The 25,280-nt window shown below is 50.3% G+C and overlaps 1 protein-coding gene across 5 annotated transcripts in view; it reads right to left on the bottom strand.

Moving 5' to 3' along the window:
* The window catches only part of GJC2 (gap junction protein gamma 2), a 123,055-nt gene that overhangs the window by 84,866 nt on the left and 12,909 nt on the right, over window positions 1-25,280 (bottom strand). The window contains exon 1 of one of the 5 annotated variants that reach the window (XM_039527628.1): window positions 24,632-25,108. The exons of 3 other annotated variants lie outside the window; for them this stretch is intronic. The gene's annotated coding sequence lies outside the window, so the exon portion shown is untranslated. Of the gene's footprint in view, window positions 1-11,051; window positions 11,071-24,631; window positions 25,109-25,280 lie in introns of those variants that run through there. One more of the 5 variants, XM_039527629.1, reaches the window with a different exon arrangement.

Genomic DNA, 25,280 nt, shown 5'->3' with positions numbered 1-25,280 from the left:
AGGGATCTCTTCATTAACATGAATGGCAGGTTCTGACCAGATGGGGCCTTGACCCCACAATTGCTTACACCCAGTGTTTTCCATCCGTTTTGCATGAATGGTGGCTTGCCAACATGGTTGATGCCAACAAACATCCACAACCTATTTTCCAGTGCAAAACTCACAAAGTCCAGATCTTCACGTGGTCGAGGTTGTCTCCCTGGGTGTCAAGGAGGCAGTAGAGGTTTCTGAAGAGTGCTTTCTGAGGGAGGCCTTTCTACAAGAAAGGGGTAGGATTGTCACCTCTGCATCTACTTCCCTCTTTTCTCTGTACCCACTCCTAGTCCTAGGGAACTGTTTGAGAGGAAAGATGTGTGATGGGTTTGGTCACAGAGACCCCCTTGGGACTGACAACTGATCTGCTGAGGCTACTTCGGAGCCCTTTTTCCCTGCCAGCTTGGGACTTCAGTACTCTGTCGTGTTGAGCCAGACACACTGGCCTGCTGCAAACACAGACCCAGGTCTGAGCCACGTCCCCCAAAGCTGCAGGCTTTAACTGGAAACAGCTTAAGAAGTGCTCCTGTCTCTAGCACCCGATACCCAGTTCCCAATGGGATTCAAACCCCAAATAAATCCCCTTTATTCTGTATAAAGCGTATACAGGGTATACTTATAAATTATCTGCCCTCTATAACGCTGATAGAGAGAGATGCACAGCTGTTTGCTCCCCCAGGAATTAATTGCTTACTCTGGGTTAATTAATAAACAAAAGTGATTGTATTAAGTATAAAAAGTAGGATTTAAGTGGTTCCAAGCAATAACAGACAGAACAAAGTAAGTTACCAAGCAAAATAAAACTAAAACATGCAAGTCTAAGCCTAACACAGTTAGAAACTGATTACGGATGAAATCTCACCCTCAGAGGTGTTCCAATAAGCTTCTTTCACAGACTAGACTCCTTTCTAGTCTGGGCCCAATCCTTTCCCCCGGTACTGTCCTTGTTCCAGCTCAGGTGGTGGCTAGGGGATCTCTCATGACTGCAGCCCCCTTTGTTCTGTTCCACCCCCTTATACAGCTTTGGCACAAGGCAGGAATCTTTTGTCTCTCTGGGTCCCCACCCCTCCTTCTAAATGGAAAAGCCCCAGGTTTAAGATGGATTCCAGTACCAGATGACATGGTCACAAGTCCTGTGAGACCCCAAGCCTTCATTCTTCCTGGCCTGACTCACAGAAAGGCCTGCAAGCAAACAGAGCCATTTACAACCAATTGTCCTAGTTGATGGGAGCCATCAATATTCCAAACCCCCATTAATGGCCCACACTTTGCATAATTACAAGAGGCCCTCAGAGTTATATTTCATATTTCTAGTTTCAGATACATGAATGATACATTTATACAAACAGGATGACCACACTCAGTGGATTATAAGCCTCGTAAAGACACCTTACAAGAGACCTTTTGCATGAAGCATATTTCAGTTACATTATATTCACACTCATTAGCATATTTTTATAAAATCATATGGAGTGCAGTGTCACAGGATGCACAAAGATGGAGCCAGAGGTGACATACACTGTGCCACGAGGTTGCATCACCTTTACCTCTGGCCCATCCCGCCCTGTGGGACCTCCTATAAGAGCAGGGGAGCTGCCAACAATACACTAGAGCCATGCTGCCTAGGAAGGGGAGACGATGGGAAGGAAATAACATTAAGGTTGGTCCAGGGCCATGGGGTGGATAGTCCTGCCATCAGGCAGATCCACCAGGATCTGCAAGGTGAACCCCCCTTTCCAACCATGGACATGCTCCTTCCAGACGAATGTTCAAGATGTGGCTGCCATGTGACTGAATTACAGCTCATGTCACTTTTCATTTACAGACACCACTATCATAAGCCAAGCCGTCCCTGCCCACACAGCACTGGAGAAACCCAAACACAAGCGAAGGTCATGTCTGCCGAGCGTTTAAATAAATCAGTGCGTATGCACTGGGTCAGATCACTGGAAGTATAATTGCTTGCTGGCCTCTGCAGGGCAGTCTGCCATGTCACAATATAATTAGCAATCCAATATCAAATCAATAAAATATGTTAGATCATACTCCTGGCCAAAGGGAAATGTCCCCAGTGCACACTCTGGATAGCGTTAAAATGATCCCCTTCTACACAATGAAACAACACAGTCATGGGACTTAGCCACTGTGACCAGTGCTGTTGAATCATTTTGCCATTAACCAGCTTTATAGACGTGGCCCGCCACCAAAAAGATACCCAGCAAAATAGACAGAGGACCAAGACATGCTTAGCTATTTGGTTACCATTTATTCAATATGTTGTTTGCAGAAAAATGATCAACAACAAAAAACACCAGATCGTTCATGGACAAACACTTTTCACAAAAACAACGATGAATCCGGTGGCATCTTAAAGACTAAGATTTATTTGGGCATAAGCTTTCGTGGGTAAAAAACCTCATGCATCTGAAGTGGGGTTTTTTACCCACGAAAGCTTATGCCCAAATAAATCTGTTAGTCTTTAAGGTGCTACCGGACTCCTCGTTGTTTTTGTGGACACAGACTAACACGGCTAACCCCTGATATTTTTCACAAAGTGATCACTCCATACCTGATCTTTCCATACTTGTCCTACCTGCATAACACCTTCAGAGAAGGCAAGCCTGGAAACTTAAATGTATAACTCTGCCATGGACATAACAGAGACACTGCTTTTATGGCTCATTTTACAACAATTTGTAACGTGCCCCATAGCCAGCTACCTTTAACTGACCACTTCAGACCCTTTATGCATAACAATCTAACCCCCAATTACCCACTTCATTTCAAGTGAACATCTCTCACATTACCTCTTTGGCTTAACAATCTGTCCCAACCTGTATTTATCTCAAGACTTGTGTACACTAGGAAATTAGGTCGGCATCACTACGTTGCTCAAGAGTGTGAAAAATCCATACCCCTGAGCGGCGTAGTTAATCTGATCTAAGGCCTGGTCCGCACTAGGAAATTTGGTCAGTATAGTTACATCGCTCAGGGTTGTGAAAAATCAACACCTCTGAGCTATGCAGTTAAACTGGCCTAACCCCTGGAAGATGGAAGAATTCTCCCGTCGACCTAGCTACCACCTCCTGGAGGGAGGGATAGCTCAGTGGTTTGAGCATTGGCCTGCTAAACCCAGGGTTGTGAGTTCAATCCTTGAGGGAGCCACTTAGGGATCTGGGGCAAAAATTGGTCCTGCTAGCAAAGGCAGGGGGCTGGACTCAATGACTTTTCAAGGTCCCTTCCAGTTCTAGGAGATTGGTATATCTCCAATTATTACCTTACATACACTGATGAGAGAATCCCTCTCCTCGGTGCAGGTAATGTCTACACTGAAGCATTTCAGCTGTGCAGCTGTGCCACTGTCGTGTTTTAAGTGTAAGCAAACCCTCACTCTGCTTTCTTCCCCAGATCTGAAGAAGAGCTCTGAGTAACTTGAAGCTTGCACCTTTGACTAACAGATGCTGGTCCAATAATTACCTTGCTTACCTTACATCTCACTTATTCAACACTCAGACAAAGAATATTCACCTGCAAACCAGCACACCCGTCCAATTGTTGTGAATATTAGCATTTGCTACACATGCCTGGCCTGTTAAATATGTGTAATTAGAGAGTTTACTCGGTTTAACAAAATCACTAGGAACAACACATGTCATGGGTGTTGTAATGATGCTCATACTGTAACAGGGTAACACCGTGTTAAACAGAGAGATGATGGCTGTATTATTGTATAATGTCTTTAAACAAAACCTCACTGTTGTAATGATTCTTTTGTTGCTGATATACACACGGCAAGGATTTGTAACCCTATAAATACTTCCTAAATAAATAAATAGTATTAAAAAAGTGTCCTGATTCGAGCTGCTGCACAGCTGGTAGACACAGCACATGCCAGGCTGTGAAAGAAACTGCAAATGAACTTTAATTATCTGGTGAAGGGCCTGGCAGCTAGGGGTAGTCGCCATGGGGGGCCTGGATCAATTTGGTGCAGCACTGCCTGCTAATCAAGATTACTGGGTTTTCCACCACTGCCAAAAATAAATAACATTAAATCCACATGAAGGGCTCAATCCTGAACTGAGGGGAAAACTCCCGTTGATTTGCAATGTGTCCCCAAAACAGACACAGCCGAGGCCGGAAAACACAAATGTACAGACCCAATCCTGAGAGCTTTACTCAGCCTCATATGAAAACTCCACCAAAGTCAAGGTCCCATCCTGCCCTCGTTTACACTGCTGTAACTGCCACGAATTCAGTGGGAGTTTTGCCTGCATCAGGACTGAATAGAAACTTTAGATTAGCACATGACGGCAGCTTGGAGAGAGAGGCGGATAAGATTTATTGGGGCCCTCAGCACAAAGAACATCGGGGAGACCCCCACAACCCCACCACAGGGCCCCGCTCCCTGCTCCTCTCCTTCCCCCCATGGCCCTGCCTCCTGGCCTGGCCGGAAGTCGGGCCCTGGTAAGAGCTGCCCAGGGAGCCGGGGCTGTTGTGAGGAGCCCTGAACCCACCACCTGTCCTGGATGATGTGACGTGGAGGGCAGGGACAGGGGCCATGGGCTGGTCTCGGGCACCCCGGCTCCTCACCTAGGACAGGTGGAGGGTCCGGGGCTCCCCACAGCTGCCCAGGAGGCATAGAAATAAATATGAATGAAAATAAATGGTTCAATGCTCTAAAAATGTGGCTATCTTAAAGTTTCATCTTGTCAATAAATTGTTTGGTTTTGAATGAATGGTTCTGGCAGCAGATTTGGAGCCTGTAGTTTCAGGTGAGTGAGTGTGAACAGCTGCAGCGGCCTGTACACATAATACAGCGTTAGGCCAGAGAACTCTGCCTAAGGGCCATGAGACATGAGGTTTTCTATTGGAACAGTGTTGTCTATTGGCAGGTGTTGGAGACTGGGGGTCAGGACTCTTGAGTTCTCTAACTAGCAGTGATACCTGATTCACTTTGTGCTTGACTGTAGGCAATTCACATAACCGCCGTGTGTTTCACTGCACCCATGTGTAAAATGGGGGGCAGGAGAGGGGTTGGGGGGACCCAGCTCCACGCATGAGCCGCACAAGAGGGAGAGGGAAGGAGAAGGGATCGGGGGGACAGCTCTGCACAGGAGGGAGGGGGAACAAGAGGGGTTTGGGGGGCAGCTTCATGCAGGAGGGAGAAGGAAGGAGAGGGACCGAGGGATCCGGGTCCACATGGGAGGGAGGAAGACTGAGGGGCCCAGCTCTGTGTGGGAGGGAGGGGGAAGGAAGGGGGAGGAGGGGCTCGGCTCCGCGCGGGGGGTGGGGGGGCGGAGAGGGGCCGAGGGTCCCAGCTCCGCGCAGGAGTGGAGGGGAAGGAGAGGGACCGAGGGGCTTGGCTCCGCGTGGGAGGGAGGAGGAAGGAGAGGGACCGAGGGGCTCAGCTTGGCGCGAGAGGGAGGGGGAAGGAGAGGGACCGAGGGGCCCGGCTCCGCACGGGAGGGAGGGGAAGGAGAGGGGCCGAGGGGCCTGGCTCCATGCGAGTGGGGAGGGAGGGGAAGGAGAGGGGCCGAGGGGCCTGGCTCCATGCGAGAGTGGGGAGGAAGGAGAGGGGCCGAGGGGCCCGGCTCCGCGCGGGGTGGGGGGGAAGCAGAGGGGCCGAGGGGGGCTCGGTTCCATGCGAGAGTGGGGAGGAAGGAAAGGGGCCGAGGGGGGCTCAGTTCCATGTGGGAGGGAGGTGGAAGGAGAGGGGCCGAGGGGCCCGGCTCCGCGCGGGGGCAGGGGGGGGGAAGGAGAGGGGCCGAGGGGGGCTCAGTTCCATGCGGGAGGGAGGTGGAAGGAGAGGGGCCGAGGGGCCCAGCTCCATGTGGGAAGGAGGGGGAAGGAGAGGGGCTCGTTGCGGGGGGCAGCTGTATCAAGGAGGAATATGCTCAGTGCTCACCCTACCACAGCTCCCCTCTGGCCTGGCCGGGGGGCAAGGCCTCAGGAGGAAAGAGGGTGGCGGGACCCCAGGGGGAGGGAGAGGAGGAGTGGGGGGCAGGGCCAGAGTTCCACCCTGTTGGGGGCCCCCAATTGGCTGAGGCCCTTGGGCACAGCCCTATGGGCATGGCCCCATGGGCCTAATCGGCCACTGCTTGCAGAGAGGGAGGGGAGTCAACTGGTGAGGGTGCAGCTTGGGACTTAAGAAACTCAGGTTCAATCCTCTGCTCCATTAGTCTTCCCTTGGGCAAGTCACTACGGGCTTGTCTACACTTCAAATGCCGCAGCGGCACAGCTGCTGTATTGTTTCAGTGTAGACGCTACCTACACCATCACTATTAGATGGACACCTGTCACGGATGATCTAGCCTCAGTGTGGGGGGATGAACTCGCCGACCTCTCGAGGTCCCTTCCAGCCCTACCTTGCTATGATTCTTGGGCTAGATACTCAGAGTGGGAGTGGAGAACCAGGCACAGAACGGGAACTAGAATTGGGGTCTCCAGCTGGCAGCATTATTCAGTATTGTGACGCAGAGCCTCTTGGAATACTTGTGCTGAGGATAAACCCCATCAGGATGTGTGTTAGCCAAACACCAGCTATCGGGTCCAATACAGGGGTAACGGGCTGACATGTAATGGCCTTAGAGATACAGGACGCCAGACTAGATGATCTAATGGTCCCCTGTGTCCTTAGAAATCCATGAAAAGTCTAATGGGCCCCTGTGTCCTTAGAAATCCATGAAAAGTCCACAGCCAAGCAAACAGCATGAAAGGGAAGAGTCGCTGCTCTTAAGGAAGGGCCTGGCTTTTGGTCCTGTCGAGCTGGGCAGGGGATGCTCCCTGACCTGCCTGCTTTTTAACCCCACTTTTCTCAGAGATGACCTGGGTCGGACGTAGAGGGAAATTAAACACCAGCAAAACATCCTGCTCCTCGTTCTCTTTGTGTCCCTGGGAGAGAGGGGGAGGGAAATCAACTCAAGGGTTTTTTTGTTCCTGATCTCACAGACGTCCTGCCGTACCAGTTACTGCTGCAGAGAATCTGAACTGCAGACAGCTCATGGCCAGCTGCAGCCTTTACAAAGGTGCAGCCAAGTGCCAGACAAAGGGAGTCACGGAAGCCTGGATGTGCTGCACGTCTGCCCCCTGAGGTTCAGGCCTAACCTGCCAGTCCAACAACATGACTATTGTTAGGGGAAGTTTCCGGTGTCTTGTCCCTTGTAGGGACTGCAGTCAAAGCTGAACTCACTGGGTCCATACGGCAGCTACCAATAAAAGGCCGACCAGTGGGCACTTCATGGTGGTGTCTGAGATTCGAAACCATGTCCCTTCTCCTTAGAGTAGCAAATAGCTGCCCTTGTGTTCTCGCACTATGGGCTGTCCCAGCAATATCTTGTGCTCCATTAGCTCTTCAGCAGCAAACAGAATCATTCCCAGATTTGAGCAGACACAGTAACAGGTGTCTGTAACACATTCAAATGCAGATGTAAACGGTCTGAATGAACTCTCCTCTGATACCTAGCTGGGAGGGGGAGAGACTTCAGGAGCAAACTGTATTTACATGAACACTCCTACTCTGCTTAGATATCCAGCAGATAAAGCGCTGTGTTGCTTAAAGTGATCAACTTTGGCTGGCAGTGGGTTACAAATCACTTTAGTACTGAAGGCAGGGGTAGTGAAATGCTGTTATCAACGTTTTTATCTTTATTGTATGAGTAAAGGGGAGCAGAATTGTGCTTAACTTGTCCCCAATGAAGGGGTCACCCTCAGCTGAAAGAACCTCATTAAGCTACGGGCTCAAATGCCAGACCCGCCTGAAAAGTAAGAGGGGTAAGGACTATATCCCAGCTGGGAGGTGTGGACTTCTGCTAAGGGTCCCCCATTTGGTTTAGCCTGTTCCTCCCCATTGTTCAAAGATGGAGCTAAACAGGCTTCACTAAGAACCTTTTTGTTAAGTACTCATGAAGACCTGAAATCACTTGTGGTGGGACAGTGTTTCTCCCAGCCTGCTGAGAGCTAAAAATCACTAAGAGACTGACTTACAGAGGTCACAGCAGAGAGGCAGACGGCACTAGGAGGTAACTGACTGATGGGTGGCTGGCGGGAGCGACCAGCAAAAGGGGCGAGCGGTCAGCTGGTGGGAAGCAGCAAGGAACAGCCGCTGGCAGGGCAGCCAGGCTGCAAGGAGCAGTGGCTGGCAGGGTGGCCAGCAGAGAGGAACAGCTACTAGCAGGGTGGCCAGCCAGAACAAGTGCACAGGTGGCAGAGTAAGCCAGGTGTCTTCTTCCTCAGGTGGGAGGTGAACTCACACAGATGCACCTCTAACCCTGGGTCCTCACTGACTAAGGACAACCGCTGTGTGTGGGGTGTGGTGAGGGACCAGAGAGGGGCACTGAAAAGGAACTTTTAGTTGCAGAACTCAAGAACACAAGGCAGAAGACTCTGCCCCTCATACTCTGGGGTGGGTGTCCTGCTCACGGTTTTAGGTTTATGAATCCCGCTTGCAGCATTTTCCCTAATTAATGTCAGGTGACTTCTCTCCTTTCATTAAAAGTTTCTTTTCTACACTCAGACTCTGTGCTTGCAAGTGGGGCAGTATTGCCTCTCCGAGGTGCCCAGGGGTGGTGTGTAATTTCCCCAGGTTACCGGGTGGGGGCTCAAGCCTGTTCTGTGTTGTATTGTTGAAAAGGAACCCCTAGATATTAAATGCACCCTCGGTTGCTGCCGACTCCACCTGGCAGAAGGGTTACACAAACCAAGGCTCTATCCAATTCAGTGAGACTTTACTAGCATGGCAAGTTACGCTACTGTAAAAGAGACAGGCCCCCTTCCCGTATTTGTCAGAAGTGTGCAAGATCTGCCCAAGGTAGGGTTACATGCTGCGTCTGGGTTTGATCTCCTGCATTCGTGTCTCATCAGCATCCATTCTTCATGTGATTGCTACATAGTGTAACTTTGCTGCCTCCTGTGTCTCCCCTTCCTCCCAGCATCAGGCATTATTTTTTCTGGTCACTTTCTCGTGAGAAGTCTTTCACAATTCCCAGGTGTTTGAGGAAACATCTCTCTCTTGTTCAGTGGCACACTCAGAGCTTGATCTAAGACTCCTCAATGGCTTAGATCAGGACCTAAATGTTCAATGTCGTATTCAGTGGCACTTCTCCTCCGTGAACGCTATTTACTTGCCATTTCAACTCGATACTACATGCCTGTTTCAGCTGCAGGGCTGGTCAAAAACCCCAATTTCCGCAATGAAAACAGCGTGCTTTCCTCAGACAAGCACACAGAGAAAACCAACAAAAAACTCCCACTTCATTTTCCTTTCGGAGACAAGAGAGGAAGTCAACATTCTCCAGGTGATCAAGGAGTAAATCAGCTGAGAATAAGAAGATTCCTCATGAACTCTGCTAATTTAAATATTATAGCTGTCGCTACCTGCACACCTATAAGGTAAGTTTGCCCAATACTTCCCATTGTAACACCTTGCTTTCAGTTGCACAGTAAGTCTGGGAAATCCTAACTTCCGAGTGCGGGACTTTACAAACCTGAATTGTCTTTTTGGAGGCTATTACACACACACACACACACACACACGTTAAAATAGAGGTCCCCAAACAGTGGGGTGAGCCCCCCAAGGGGGTGTGGATGAAATTGGGGGCGGCATGGCAAGGGGAAGGGATACTCAGTGGTTTGAGCATTGGCCTGCTAAACCCAGGGTTGTGAGTTCAATCCTTGAGGGGGCCACTTAGGGATCTGGGGCAAAAATCAGTACTTGGTCCTGCTAGTGAAGGCAGAGGGCTGGACTTGATGACCTTTCAAGGTCTCTTCCAGTTCTAAGAGATTGGTATATCTCCTATTATTATTAAGGCTCAGGCCAGCCCCCACGGGGGACAGGGAAGGAGTGCCACCCAGCCCCAGTTTCGGCCTCCAACCATGGCCTGGCCACAGCTCCACTCCCAGCCTCGGCCCCTGGCCCCGGCGCTGTTCCTGGCCCCAGCCCCATTCCTGATCCTAGACCTGCCCCCAGCTGCGGCCCCCTTGCCCCTGTCCATGTTCCCCACCTCCCCAGGAGCTGCAGCCCTGCTCCTAGCCTCAGCTCCAAGCCACCTCCCCAGGAGCTGCAGCCCTGCTCCTAGCCTCAGCTCCAAGCCACCTCCCCAGGAGCTGCAGCCCTGCTCCTAGCCTCAGCTCCAAGCCACCTCCCCAGGAGCTGCAGCCCTGCTCCTAGCCTCAGCTCCAAGGGGGGGAGGGGGCACGTGCGGACAGGGGTAAGGGGGGGGGCGTGACCCTGAAAAGTTTGGGGACCTCTGTTTTAAAAGAACATTAAGGTTGCAAAATCAAACACTCAAAAGTGCCGGAACTGATAAATGTCAGGTGAAAAACAAACAAACAATCTCCTTCAAAATCTGCAGCAAAAAAATAATTTTCGATTTTTGACCAGCTTGACTATTTAGGCCCCAGACATAATTGCCTTGATTTACTTCAGCAGGAGGCACAAGTGGTCAGAATCTATGGAAATTAGGCCTTTTATTTAGGTGTCTAAATATAGATTTATGTGATTGCAAGATCTTCAGGGCAGGGACCACGTCTACTTGTGTCTGTCCAGCTCCTCGCCCAATGGGCCCCAGTTCTGACGGAGCTTTTGAGTGTTACTGTAACTACATCATAGTTTGAGCGTGTTGACCCATACGTAACTCTGCAACGTACATTTTGGCACACAAGAGAACCCCAAAGCAGTGTATTGTATCTGTTTAGACTATCTGACACCATCTCCTAGTGGTCTTCATTTAAAAGTCAACAACATCTAAATAATCAACTTTCCTAGAAAGTCCATTGTAATTGATGCCGACGCCGAGCAAGCCAATACAAACATTTATTACCAGACCTGGCATTAGGCTGGCAATTCTGAAACTCCAGAGATCATAACAAACCTGTCCAACTACGCCCTGTCTACATAACAAACCAAGGGCAGATAAAACTGCCACACGATCTGCTTCGAGCAGAATACGCTACTTAGTTCCATCTCCTCCTCTTCTGAGCTTTTTAAGCCTATAGATTTACAGGAGAATACATCCACAGACCTTTCTTAGTGATGCTGTACCTCTTGGCCTTATCGCATCAGCTCCTACATACAGCAAACGGTTGATAGCTCTGTCTTTCACAGATGAAGGTTGGCCAAGTACCAGAGCTGCATGATCATCCCTTGTTCCTCACTCCTTAAGTTTTCAGGGTCTTGAGATTCAGGTGATTTTGGCCTCACCGCCGTTGCTCCATTTTCATAACACCATGTGTCCTTGCTCCTGCGTAGAACCACATGGAAGGCTAAGCGCAGGCTAACAGAACTCCACATATGGACTCAATACAGGAACCGCTGGGAGAAATTCCCTGGCCTATGTTAAGCAGGAAATCAGATGAGATGATCACAGTGTTTCTTCTGGCCTTAAAGCCTATGGCTATGTGTATTTGGCAACACTACCAGCATGCCACAATCTCTTGTGTGGCCTGGTGCACAAAAGAGGAAAGCAGGCGTAGCGTTACTGGGGCAAAGGGGACATTCTCTCTCCCCCCAAAAAAATCATCTTCAAGGGGCTCCAAATTATTGCCAGAAAGGCCAGAATCTGTACAAAGTTATCCAGCGTTAAGCAGTGGAACAGCAGCAGATTGTAGCATCTCCATCCTTTATGTAAATTATAAATCTCAGCAAAATACTGACACAATAGCCAAATATTACATGTTTAAACTCTCAGACGCGGATATTTTTTCCAGGGGTCCATCTAGTCCCTGGACTCCTGAAAGGTGGGTGGTTTTTTAAGTCATGACATCCAGCCCCGCCCCCACCCCCCACATACCGATGTCCCCCACAAATAATGGGATGCTAGAACTGGCTCTGGAGGACAGAGCTGGGCCATAACTGGCTGTGTCTTTGGAAAATCCGTGGTAACCACCAAGGCAGACCTTCGGCGTCCCTCCCCCAAGAACTCCTGTGCAGTGCGGCGTTGCCCTGGGCGGCTGACTGGCTTCCTCAGCTGCTACAGTACAGACCTAGCCTAACCCTCAGCTCCTCAAATTCTGCTCCCAGAGCCAAGGGCGCTTCCCATGTAGGGGGACCATATTTCCCAAAGGTAAAACGGGACACCACGTGGGGCTAGCCCCATTCCCCCCCTCCCCTCCCACGCTTCCCCACGCAGGGCTGGCCCAAGCCGCCCACCCGAGCCCTGCCCCTCCCTCCCCATGCAGGGCTGGTGTCGCTGCTTGCCTGAGCCGGGCCTGCCCCCCACGTGAGGCTGAGGTGAGTCCCGAGCCCTGCCTCTCCCACCAGTGCGGGGCTGGCATCACTGCTCACCCCCCTTCCCCACACGTTCCTCTGCACCCCACTTTTTTGACAAAAGGGGGCCTTTGTCCCATTTGCTCTTGCCAGGTTGGGCCTGGACAGGGCTTAAAAAAAGGGACTGTTCCGGCCAAAACGGGACATATGGTCACCCTACTCCAATGAGACTGATCCACCGCCAGCTTTCACAAGCCTCCCCATGGGCTTGCCAGCTACGTTGTCTCAGAGAGCTGCAGACAGAGAGGCCGTCTCCTATCCTGCGCAGCGGAGGCCTGGAAAACTAGCATCACGTACACTGTTCCCTCTCTGTGTGAGAGTGAAACCATGGAGAATGGCTGCTGAAAAGCAGCCACAGGCCATAAACCAAAGCTACTGCACAGTCAGTGAACTGTTACGGGGCTCCATCTCAGATTGATCCCCTGCGACTAAGGGAATCTGGACACGCTATCTGGAGAATCTGGCTCTCTGCCCTGAAGAGCAGGAACGTTCCTCCAAGTCATTGCTTACCAGTGACCGTTCACATGTCGCAGGGGTAGCGGATGGTCCACCGTGCATGACATGCGCTCGCTCCCTGCAGGGCAGACAGGGACAGAGAAGCAGAACCAAAGCCAATCACACAGCAGGGAGATTCACTGCCTCCTTCCCCTGCTCCCCCAGGCTCTGCCGAGCCGAGTGGGCGGGGAGCACGAACAGCACTCAGCCCCGGGGCGAGCACAGGCCCCTGCACTTATGCAGTGATCAATCCTTGGCCGGATAGCAGCGAGAGGGCATGGTGAGCAGAGTTTCAATACAGCATTTAGTCATGGTAACCGTCTGCTGCTGGCAGCTTATTGCATGGCGTCGGGGAACCAGGGAGACCCATCCGGGCTCACCGACAGCGTAGAAAATATCCAGAGAAGCATTCAGCAAAGCCCGCTTCGTCTCCGCCCACCAGAAAAGGCTGTTTCAGGCTCTGCTGCAGCTGGGCTTCTCTCTGACTTATAGATTGGTGTCCTGCTGGGCCAAGGTCAGAGGCACTTTGGCTACCCACGGCACTAACAGGAAACACAACTGCTGTACGGGACAGGGCACTGCCAGCCCGGCCATGCCACAACTCTGAGCCACCGTTCTAACTGGTCAGCAACCTGGCTGGCTCCAGGCACAGCGTACCACCACACACCACATTCAGCACCCGATTCGAAGCCCACTGGAATCGGGGGGGAGCCTTTCCATTGATTTCAGTTTGCTTGGGAGCGGGCCCTTGGCTAGTAACCATGACTGCCAGCCCGTGCATCACCCCTGCTAGAGGCCTAGGCTGGGACACGAGTACCTTTCTGTAAGCTGGCACGTGGCTTTTTGCCACATGAGCAGGCTCCCCTGGCTGTGCCCATGGCATCAGGTTGGCAGATCCTCTTTCCTCTGTGCAACTGGAGACGCTACAGCCGTGATACTCACGCTGAGGCTGACGCATCCCAAGTGGCTCTTTAATGCCTCTCCTGCAGATCTGCGCAGCACGTGAAATTAAATCACTGTGTGATTGTTTCATTCACTATAGTGCTATATGTTCAATCCATTCACACTCCTCTGGCTCTTTTGGGTAATCTGATCGCTAATTTGGCTCCTGAACCCCTGAGGTCTGAGTAGCACGGCTCTCGTGCGTATGCACCCCTACCCGCCACACACGCTGCTGGCTCCAGGCTCTCTGTCTGCTGCTAGTGCACTATGGGAGAGCTGCCCGGCTTTTCCCACAATGCATTGGCACAGCCGCCCTTCAGCAGCCGAGCTGAGCATGGAAACACACAGTCACGAGGCAGAAAGACTATGGGGTGGACACAGCTCACCATGTGTTTGTTGTAACCGGCTTGGGTGACAGAGGGTCACGGAGAGGTTACAGAAAGACAGCTGTACAGGCAGCATGGAGCGGCCTTTCGCCCCTGCTGAACGAGAGCGCGTGCTGGAGCCATCACCGTGACAGGCTCCATTGGAGCCTCCTCGCTCAGACAGCCCACAACAGGAGAGTGGCAAGTGTCTTCAGCAAGCAAACAAAAAGCTGGCAAGGAGTCTGGATGGCTTGGGGAGGGGTTGATAATGGGGTCTAGTCTGACAGGTTGCTAGCTATGCTGAAGGCAGTTACCATCCATAGGTTTTTTGGTCCCCTACAAGAAACGGGCTGAGTCATTTCAGTCTAGTTCACAAGGATGCCCCTGTTGGCAAGCTCAGTAGAGATCCAAAGGATTAAATAGAGGCTAACCTACCCTCTCAGCCCATAGGGCTAGCTTAATAGGGCTAGGAAATTCCCCATCCACCTGGGTCCCTGTCCTGCTGGCAGACGGGAGGCTTTCGTGTCCTGGGTTGTCAATCCAGCACCCTTCACTAGTGGTGCTGGATGCTGGAAAAATATTTTAAAGACAACAGCAATTGAGTTGGGGCAACACGGTCACTTTCCACTGATTGTTGCTCTACGGGCAGTAGAGCTGATTGGGAATTTTTCGACTAAGCTTTTTTTTCCATCCGAAAATGCCGATTTAATGGAAACCGAACATGTTTGTGAGAATGTCTCAGTTCCGACTGGAAGGTGTCTCAGGTCGAGGATGGAATTGCTGGTCAAAACAAGAGCAAAACCTGCCTTAGGATACCAAATAGCCCAGTGGTTAGACCACTCTGCTGGGATTTGGGAGACCCAGGCTTTAATCTGCACTCTCCCTGACTTGGGCCGGGCACTGGAATCCAGATCTCCCACATCGCAGGTGCCTGCCCTAACTGATTGGCTATTCTGGGGTGGGTCTCCCTGGTTTTTCCATGAAAAGTTTCAGAAGTTTTCATTCTGATGAGGAATGAAACCCAGAGGCGGAAACCTTGATATTTTTAATGAAACAGAGCTCTTCTTTTAGCCCTAACTGGCAGATTACAAATAAATCCCCAGCAAATACTCCCAGCCCCAGCAGGCCCTGCAATAGCATTTTATGGCACAAGTGCGTCCACACAGCTATGCGTATAGCCCCTGCCTGGTGGTAACCTAACCCACGCACACTCCTCCACTGGGAAAAAGTGCAACCGTCACCACCTTGACTGACACCCTGGCAATTTACCTGGGGACCCCTACAGCTAAAAAGCACAGGCTGCTAGAGACCCAGGCACTTAACTGGTCCAGCAGCAGCCCCCTACCCTCTGCAGATTGGGCACAGAAGAAACCTTTTATCACACACACATCGGGAGGGTGGTCACACAAGCAGAAACCGTCATGATCATGTGGCCCGTAGCGCTAGTCAAAATGTTTTTCATTCAAATGATTTTCTGATGAAAAAGGCTCTTCTCACAAAACAAAAATTTTCCAGGGGAAAAACTTTAGTTTTGCTGGAAAATTTTCAGCAGGAAAATTGAAGTGATGTTCCCGGCTGTCCGCCAGGAAGGTTCACCTCCCGCAAGGGAAATTGACAAAAACTTTCCTGGCCCAGGCTGATCACAGAGACACTCTGCAGCTGAGCCTTCCACCCAGCTCCAGGAGCTATAAAGGTCGGGAGCTGGAGCTCTCAGCCTTGCTCACTCCTCCGCAGCTCGGGGAGCCAGAGTCTCTGTCTCTCCATCTCTAGAGCTTAGCGGGAGGGGAAGGGGGAAAATGGGGAAACAAAGCCCCCACCTCTTTGGCTCCTGGAGCTGCAGGGGAGGGGAAGGGAGGCTGAGTAGCCAGGCACTCTGGCCAGGGAAGGCTCTGGTCAGTTTCACAACTGACATCGACAAGAGCCTTCCAGGAGAAAGGATGAAAAATTCCATTTGGTTCTTCTGAAATGGAATTTCTCTCCACAAATTCCCACAAAAAAATCTCACCCTTGACGTTTCGTCCCAGTTCAAGACAATTTTTTTTTAAGCGAAGTTCTTCCGGAAAAGGGATTTCCTTCTTGCAACTCGTCCAAAAAAGCCCCAAATTAAACACATGCCATAAAGAAACAGACATGCCGTTTTCCAACGGACAACAATACTGGATGTTTACAGAGCGACTTCCATCCCAAAGATTCCAACATGCGTTACAAACTGCGCTTCCCCTACCAATGAAATGCAGCCACCTCTGGGGTGGCATGCGGCAGCTGTTCAGCAGCAACGACCAGGAAAAGTAATTAGGAGTCCCTGGTTTTGACAAAGCTTACCAAATATGGCATTAAAAAGCAGCTACTCACGCCAGTGTCTCAGTTCTTAGGAACTTGCAGGGAATTGACTGGTTCTCCTAAAAAGTCTGCTATAAGTGACATTCCCAAGAGTTCTAATGTACCTGGAAAAGTCTGTTCACTGTGGATTCAATTTCTCTTTTGATTAAACACCACAACTGTATAAAGAGCTGCATTATGTAAGATAAAGGATGTTACGCAAGCCAGATGCAAACTAAACTGACACGTCTGTCATTCGGACGGACTGATATAGCTGTGGCAGCTGCTACCCCAGCATTCAGGCCCCATCTCCAGCAGGACTCTTCTGCTGTTGAGTTTCCGCACTGTGATTAAATGTTGGAGTGTTTTTGTGCATGTGTGCATGAGAAAGAGCATGCAGGTGTGTAATTTGGGTGTGCACATGTCTGTGGAGTGCTCTGAGTGTGCGCATGTACAGACTGCTGCACATGCATGGTGTTTGTCAGCAGGAGTGCTGCGTGGACGTGCCGCGCGCAGAGCGTGTGTGTGGTATTCGTGTGGCACTGAGAGTGCACGGGAGTAGTTTGTGAGCATGAGTGTTATCGTGTGGTAACACAACCTGCTGAATTTGTGTATGCAAGGTGTACTTAGAGCATCCATGTGGCGTTCACGTGCGCCAAATGGGGTGCGTATGTAGTTTGTGCCAGCATTGTGTAAAGGCTTGAATGTTTTGTCTATTAACCCTGCTCAAAAACAGTTTTTCACCCTCGATCTTATGCCTAACCCCCATGTCTCTGTATGGATGGGCGGAACAGTGGAGGAGAGATTTTGTTAAGAATCTACAGCTCCAAGAGAAAACGAACCAGATGAAACAAACTGAGAAATAGTATCGGTCAGAAAACCTGTTCTTTTTGCAGACAGACTAGGAGAGCCAGGTTCTTTGGCCAGCTGGAGTGCTGCTTTATTTACCAACATGAATACTACTAGCTTGGTGCGGGTCTCTCTCGGCTATAGATACTGCAACTCAATCCTCATTATCATCACTTGTCATAACTATAAACGGAAGAGAACAGCCCTCTGTATACAATACTATAAAATCCCTCATGGCCAGAGACACCAAAATCCTTTTACCTGTAAAAGGTTAAGAAGCTCAGGTCACCTGGCTGACACCTGACCAAAAAGACCAATAAGGGGACAAGATACTTTCAAATCTTTGTGGGGGGAAGGCTTTTGTTTGTGCTCTTTGGTTTGGGGTTGTTCGCTCTTGGGACTAAGAGGGACCAGACATCAATCCACGTTCTCCAAATCTTCTGAACCAGTCTCTCATATTTCAAACTTGTAAGTAACAGCCAGGCAAGGCCTGTTAGTTTTATCTTTGTTTTCTCAACTTGTAAATGTTACTTTTGCTAGAGGGTTTACCTCTGTTTGCTGTAACTTTGAACCTAAGGCTAGAGGGGGTTCCTCTGGGCTCCTTGAATCCGATTACTCTGTAAAGTTATTTTCCATCCTGATTTTACAGAGATGAGTTTTTACCTTTCTTTCTTTAATTAAAAGCCTTCTTTTTAAGAACCTGATTGATTTTTCCTTGTTTTAAGATCCAAGGGGATTGGATCTGGACTCACCAAAAATTGGTGAGAGAAAGGAGGGGGGATGGTTAAATTCTCCTTGTGTTAAGATACAAGGGGTTGGATAGGTGTTCACCAGAAACTTGGTGAAAAAGTCTCTCAAGGCTACCCAGAGAGGGGAAGGTTTTTTGGGGAAAGAGTGTTCCAGGTACTCAGAAATCTGGATGGTGGCAGCGAGACCAGATCTAAGCTGGTAGTTAAGCTTAGAGGTGTTTATGCCGGTCCCCACATCTGTACCCTAAAGTTCAGAGTGGGGGAGGAACCTTGACATCATCTTATTCAGGCACTCTCAGCAAGGAGTGGTGCTGCCATATTTCTATAGGATTTCCTGAGTCTTAGCTCCTTGAATGTACTCAGTACCTCCACCAGAGCCTCTGCTGTACTGTAACGTAACTAATACGGCGTATTCTCCCCTGGCACCTCGCTTCCGTGACTGAGCTTTCCCCTAATATATCCATTGACCATCAAGCCATCATGAGCCATGTTCCTCCATGCCCCTGCTGGGTGGTAAAGGTTAGCTGCTATGGTTTGGATCTGTCCCTAGGTTCCATTAGGACTAGGTCGTCCCTATGTTCCTCCCTTAGGCCATGATACAAGTCTGGTCTATGTCAGATGGGTTATTCTTACGGCCCTTGTGCTGGTATCTGCCCCTCCCTTTGGTTTTCCCCATTCCTCCCTCTGGAGTTGAGAGCTGGTCCCTTTGTGGGTGAGGTGCTGGCTACTGGCTTTGTGCCAGTTGCTCTTTTAAAGGCCGATGGCCCGTGGCTGGCTGTTTCATTTGTGGCTTGCATTATATAATCATTGTAATATTGGGCCTAACATTTCACACAGCCCCACGGGCTCTGGCTTCTCTCGCTCCCTGGGCTGAGCACATGGCAGACTCAGCCCCTCTGAGGAGGCTGCAGCATCCTGCGTGGTAGAAAACAGACAGGACTCTGTTACACTGAATATACAAAAGATTCTTTACGGAAGCTGCAGGACATCGACATTAGCCATTGTCCTCCCTGGCTCTCTACCTCCCAGCCTGACTAACAGAACCTGTGCTACCGACTGTCATCACATTCGTTCTCCCTAAGTCCCAGCTTGGATCTTGCAATCACAGAAGAGACTGCCACACTACACTACATTACACACTCCTCCCAACAAATTGGACACTACAGATTGGGGGCCAAGGACTGCCCGCTGCTGTCAGACAAGGAGGGGTGCCGGCGGGACCTCCATCTTTGGGCCAAGGCAGGGGGTAGTGATGTGGGGCATTGCTGACTTCAGACCTGACTGAGATGTCCCACCATGCAATGGACTGGCGACATCACCGCTGACCAGTGCCGGGGGGCAGTCTGGCAGTGGGGCCTGGAAAGTCAGTTTGATTTTTATTCAGTAATGGGCTGCTCTCTAAGGACTGAAACGTTCTCAGAGGACAAAGCAAGAGCAATATGAAGTTGAGAGAACAGCTGAATAGTGAATAAAACAACTTCCTTGGGGGAAGACTCTCTGCTCCAGGGCAGAGCAGGGGTACCAGACGCTGCTAGCGCACTGGGATCTCTCAGCACAAGGAAATGTCAGCCATCATAGAGTGTTATCTGTGTGTGCCTGGAAAAATACAAAATGTGACATTTTAAACAATCATTAAGAAGGCTAGCTCCCTGGGAGTATGGATGGATCCTTTCCTTTTGCCTCTCTGCAGAGACCAAGAACATGCTTCTAGGAACAGCTGGCAATACACAACCCCATCACAGCCCACCACACAAATAAATAAATGGCTTAAAGCTACAATTAGATTAAGGTCAATCTGCATAACTAACGGTTTATTCAAACACATTTTGCCTCTTCTGCTCCTAAGTTGTCCATGAAGAGATTGCATTTTGTTCAAACTTATTTCTCAAACAAGCACTTTGGAAAATTTCACTGAGAAGCTAAGCAGCTTAATGTGACGGTCGGGGGTCTGTGTCTTTACAATCCGTGGTGTATTGAAAACTGTGTACAAATTGTAGAGCTATCACTTTAAATTTCTAAGGCATTCCCTTGCATTCCTTTGAAAGCTAGGTGGTTCTTTAAGGAACTCTATGAATCTGTGATCAGAGTCAGCCTGAAGACAGACAGCCTCGAGTAAGGTGGGGTGAATTGTGTCTGTGTCTGTCTGTTTTAGAGAGCAGCCTGCTTTCTCTCTCTCTGGTTTTGGCTCTTGTGTTATTGTTCTGAATTCTAAGAAATACAGTTATATTTCACTGCAACCTTCCAGCAAGAGTATGTTATGTTTTATCTAATTTCTCTGTGTGTGCACGGTGACCACAACACTGTTTATGAGTTATGTATGAGATTATGGTCTCAGTATGTAACTCTGCCAAGCTGCAATCTCCCTTTTGAAGGTATAGCCTCTTGTCTTCTCTATTATCCTTTCACTCCCATGTTGGACTGAAACTCTAACTGGGGAACTGGAAAAGACCTAACAATAGTGGTAGTTAAACCTGAATGAGATTCTATTAAAAAAGAAAGCAACCTAGACAAACAGCTGGCACCTACTCTTAGGGTTGACACCTTTCTAATTGCTGGTAACTGGACCCCCAATGCCCCACCCCACTCCGCCCCATCTCCCAAGGTCTCGCCCCCACGCTGTCACTTCCTCCAAGGCCCCATCCCCATCACTTGCTCCTCTTCCCTGCCCACCCCCATCACTCACTGGATCATCTCCAAGGCCCTCACCCCCTCATCTGGGCTCCCTCTGCCCCAGGACTGGGCTGGGACCTCCTGCAGCCTGACAAGGAGCCTGCCTGCAGGTAGGAGGCAGCCCTGGCTGAGCAGGGGCTGGTGCAAGTTAATGACCCGGCACCCAGCGGAAACCAGGCTTTTGGTATCTGGTCAGTACTAACTGGACACTGCCAGGTCTGCTTTTCGACCAGACTTTCCAGTTGAAAACCAGGCACCTGGCAACCCTAAATGGCACCTGCACACAGAAGCCAAAACCATGATGGGTGGCAACCCTACCTACCCCAGAGAACTGATTTGTCAGGGAAGAGGTCACCTAGCAATGAGGCGACCTGCCAGAACTCTGGTCAGCTGTTGAGTCCAACCAGGGAGTCACCTGACAGAGGAGGCCAGAAGATTAAGATGAGGGAAGCAGCTGCAGGAGCCAGGAGGTGCGTAATGTCCTGCCTCCCTGAACACACATGGTCCCCCCAAGGAAGGGTCAGCTGGAGAGGGGAAATGCTTGTGGGGGGTATTGTTTTTGTAATAATCTGTGCCTTTCTCATGCAAGTAAGTAAAGAGCAATAACGTATTAGATGCCTGTGCAAAGTATCTGTACATGCCATATGCCCCCTGAGAGAACTGAACTGTGTCCCAGAAGGCACTCACCTTCGGTGGGATTGGGGGAAAGAGTGCGTTTAAACTACAGAAGCAGCCTGAGGACCCAGCACTGGTTTCAGGGGCAGGGATTGCATGGATGCAGCTCCTGCGAGTGAGGAGGTGCTAGACAGAGGGTCTGCACCCAGACAGTGTGCCTATGGACCCTCTGACTGGGATGGTACCTGGGCTGTGTTCAGACTCCAAAAAAAAATAATTGGAGCTATACCTATCTCCTAGAACTGGAAAGGACCTTGAAAGGTCATTGAGTCCAGCCTCCTGCCTTCACTAGCAGGACCAAGTACTGATTTTTGCCCCAGATCCCTAAGTGGCCCCCTCAAGGACTGAACCCTGGGTTTAGCAGGCCAATGCTCACACCACTGAGCTATCCCTCTCCCCTTCCAACAGTCTGGTGAGCTGCCAGCTGGGGAAGTCCGGCCAGATCTGTGACACCTTTAGGAACCTAAAGTCCCACTGAAAGTCAGTGGGACTTAGCCTTGGCCTAAACGGGAGGGCAGGGGGGCGGGAATCAATCTAAGTTACACAACTTCAGCTACGTTATTCACTTAGCTGAAGTCGACATATTTAGATCGACGTACCATGGTGTCTTCACTGCCATGAGTCGACTGCTGCCGCTCCCCCATCGACTCTGCTTGCACCTCTCGCCAAGCTGGAGTACAGGAGTCCACGGGAGAGGGCTCAGAGGTCAATTTATGGCGTCTAGACTAGACGCAATAAATCAATCCCCACTGGATCGATCGCTGCCCGCCAATCTGGCGGGTAGTGTAAACATACCCTTAGACTTCCAAGGCCAGGAGTGCACGAGTGAAGGTTGCTGGCTATACTGGTGAAAGCCATAGCAGTGCACCCTCCTAGTGCAGATGCAGTTTGTACTGGTAAATGGTTCTTTTGCCGGCATAGCTTATGTTGGTTCCCTGAGCAAAATAACCCACACCAGCAAAAACATTTTTATGGGTGTAAAACTGTCTCTAGAGTAGGGCTTTTGTCAGTCTACAAAAATGTCGCACACACAGACCACACCTCTAAATGATACTGCTGTATCAGCAAAAGTTTCTAGCGTACCCTTGGCCTTAGTCACTTAGGTGCTTTTGAAAACGTGGCCCTCTCTGAGCAATTCTTAGTCTATAGTTTGATTGCAGACAGCTTCTGGCAGGAATTCAGAATTCAAGCTGTTTAAACTTGACACAGGACACATGACATGTTGCTGTTTGCTGAGTGGATGGCGCATAACGTAATTCTTTGGATCAAGATGCTGGTGTAAATACTTATGATCACCAATCTGAAATTGGCTCTCTGCGTTCCTGCACTATTAACTTGAAAATCTGTTTCTGCAAACATTCCTGCCAGTTAACCCATTCACTACAACGGTCATGGAAATCAAACATGAATGGAGTATGGACGCTGCTAAATCAATTTACATAAGCATTCAAATGAACATTTGTTGAGGAGTGTTTCAGTAGTATACACCCAGCTGTAGCTACAGTCTTGACCAATATGTATGCTTAAGTTTTGTGCATAGGCGCGAGGGGTGCTGCAGTACCCCCAGGTTTTACGTGGGGCTCTGTTCCTGGCCCCACGCCCGAGGTCCCGACTGTCGGTCCCATGGCAGGGGCTCTGTGCCTGCCCCCAGCTGTGGGCTCAGCCTAGGCCCACTTCCCCGTGTGCATCCTCCCCTCCTGAAGTCACGGCCCTGCTCTTGGCCCCAGCTCTAGGGGGCGGCAGGCGGCTCAGACAGGGGCAATGGAGGGGTGCAGCACCCCCACTATAAAAAGTGTTCCAAAGCCACTGGTTCTGTGCATCATGATTAGGGCACATTGGTTCTCTCTATGTGCTTTTCACATCTGAAGAGAGAAACTTACTAAGTCATCATCTGAGTATTTTTAGTCAATTATACCCCAAAAAGTCCTGGCATATAATGGTCTTTTTTCCTGTCTTTTTTAAAATCAATCAGTGGATGATAAAGTCACCATATGGTCCACAGTAAAACCCTAAATGCTTGTAGTGCCAAATAAATAATGATCAAAAGTAGACAAATGAAACCAAAGTTTAAGAGAGATTATGATCAAGAGTGAAAAAGTCAGACTGAAAGGAGCAAAGCAAGCATTTGGTGGAAATACGCATGGGTTTACAACAGATGGGCAGATTTTTGCTGTAGGCAAAATGTATGCAACCACCTGAAGAATTTTAATTGTGGCTTATTTTGTACATGGATCGAATCGGGAGCCAAGAGCTTTTAATACCAAGAAAGTGATTTTGCATGCAATGCCAGCTCTAGCAGGAAGCCATCAGAGGGGCCATAATTAGGCAATAAGACACTCCCAGGCAATGGATTTCAGGGGATCTGTTGCACGCCCTGAGTGGAGTTAAGGGACATGAGGCCAAAGGGCATGGGACTTTCAGAGAGCAAGAAGGCCAATTATTTCCAAGGACGGCGCTGGCCCGGAGCGCCTGCTTGCTGTTAGCAAGAGAACATCGAATCCTAAAAGAAATAAAAAGTTAGAGCTGCCCATTTTAAAGGGGCTCGAAACATACTTCTCCGCTCATCACACTGTCTCACGTACAGTTTGGTGGCCTGAGATGGGCTCACGTGGTACGGAAGTGGTTGGGAGAAGGAGGAGTTGCTGGGTGCTGCACAGTGGGGCTGGAGCAGGACCCAGTGCACAGTGGGAGGTCAGAAGCCAATCAAAAATGTGCTGCTCCCTCCACATTGTCACACCAAGGGTTCCCCCGTGCCCAGCTCTTCTTCGACTGGGGCAGGCTCCTTTTCCATGTGTGGCTAGTCAAAGCAGCGTGACTCCGGGGAGAAATAGTTAATCTCTCCCAGCTGGATGGGAGTTCAGATCTGGTGTGTGGGTGTGTGTGTGTGTGTGTGTGTGTGTGTGTGTGTGTGTGTGTGTGTGTGTGTGTGTGTGTGTGTGTGTGTGTGTGTGTGTCAGAAGAGGATGGGCCAAATACAGAGGGGAGTCTACGTTGGCAGAATTCACCCCCCAGACCTTGCCAAGCACGATTTTGCTCTCACAGTGGCAACACCATAGAAGCCAGTGGTGTAACTGGCATCAGCACCAGGACCTTGGTACACACCTCACAGCGACTTAGACATCACCCCCCGCCTGCCAACACATTCATCTCTGCATTCGTCCCAGTAAGCCAGCCCAACTCAGCATGACTCGCGGAGAGGGGTGCAGCAGGAAAGGCAGCTCACCGGAGAGCGTAAAAGTATGTGAGGGAGGCCACCCCCTACTGTAACTTACCTGTTCCCTTGCTCCATCCAGTCCATACAAAACACAGCCACTCAGATCAGCTCCCCAGCCCTTGGCTCCGACTGCGTCACTTCCTTTTCAAATCCTTCCATCGGCTCGCCCGGCTCCACGGCACCAAGTTCCAGCCCCTTGCAGTCGCCTTCAATGCCCTACATAGATCTGCCCCTCGCTACGCCCTGCCGGGCTTACTGCATGGGCCTGCATCCCCATCCGTTCTGCCAGCAGTGCCCACTCCAGCACGCTGTCGGTCCACCTCTCCCCGACCCATGAAACTCCCTTCTCAAGCTGGCCCGCGAGGTCGCTGCCCTGCACTCATTCAAATCTCTCCCAAAGACCCACCTCCTCCAAGAAACGAGCCGACGAGGGGCCAGCGCCAAAGCCCTCTGCAGGCCCCGAGAGCCCTTCCATCAGCTTCAGGGAGCTCTGGATCAGGCTCGTCTCAAGCATCTATTTATCGGTTTCATCTCTTCACACTCGGAGGGAGCTGCCCATTTAGGGACTGAACGCTGACAAGGGGAGCCTAGAAGCACCAGCAATATGCCTGGGGGCCGCTGTCGGGGGAGAGGAGCGGGTGAGTGCGGAAGGAAGACGGGCACTTACTGACTGTTGACATTCCAGCCTTAATGTTAACTGGAGGTTA

Source organism: Mauremys reevesii, linkage group 2 (assembly GCF_016161935.1).
Source record: "Mauremys reevesii isolate NIE-2019 linkage group 2, ASM1616193v1, whole genome shotgun sequence".
Lineage (NCBI taxonomy): Eukaryota > Metazoa > Chordata > Testudines > Geoemydidae > Mauremys > Mauremys reevesii.
This window is presented reverse-complemented; position numbering and strand designations above follow the sequence as displayed.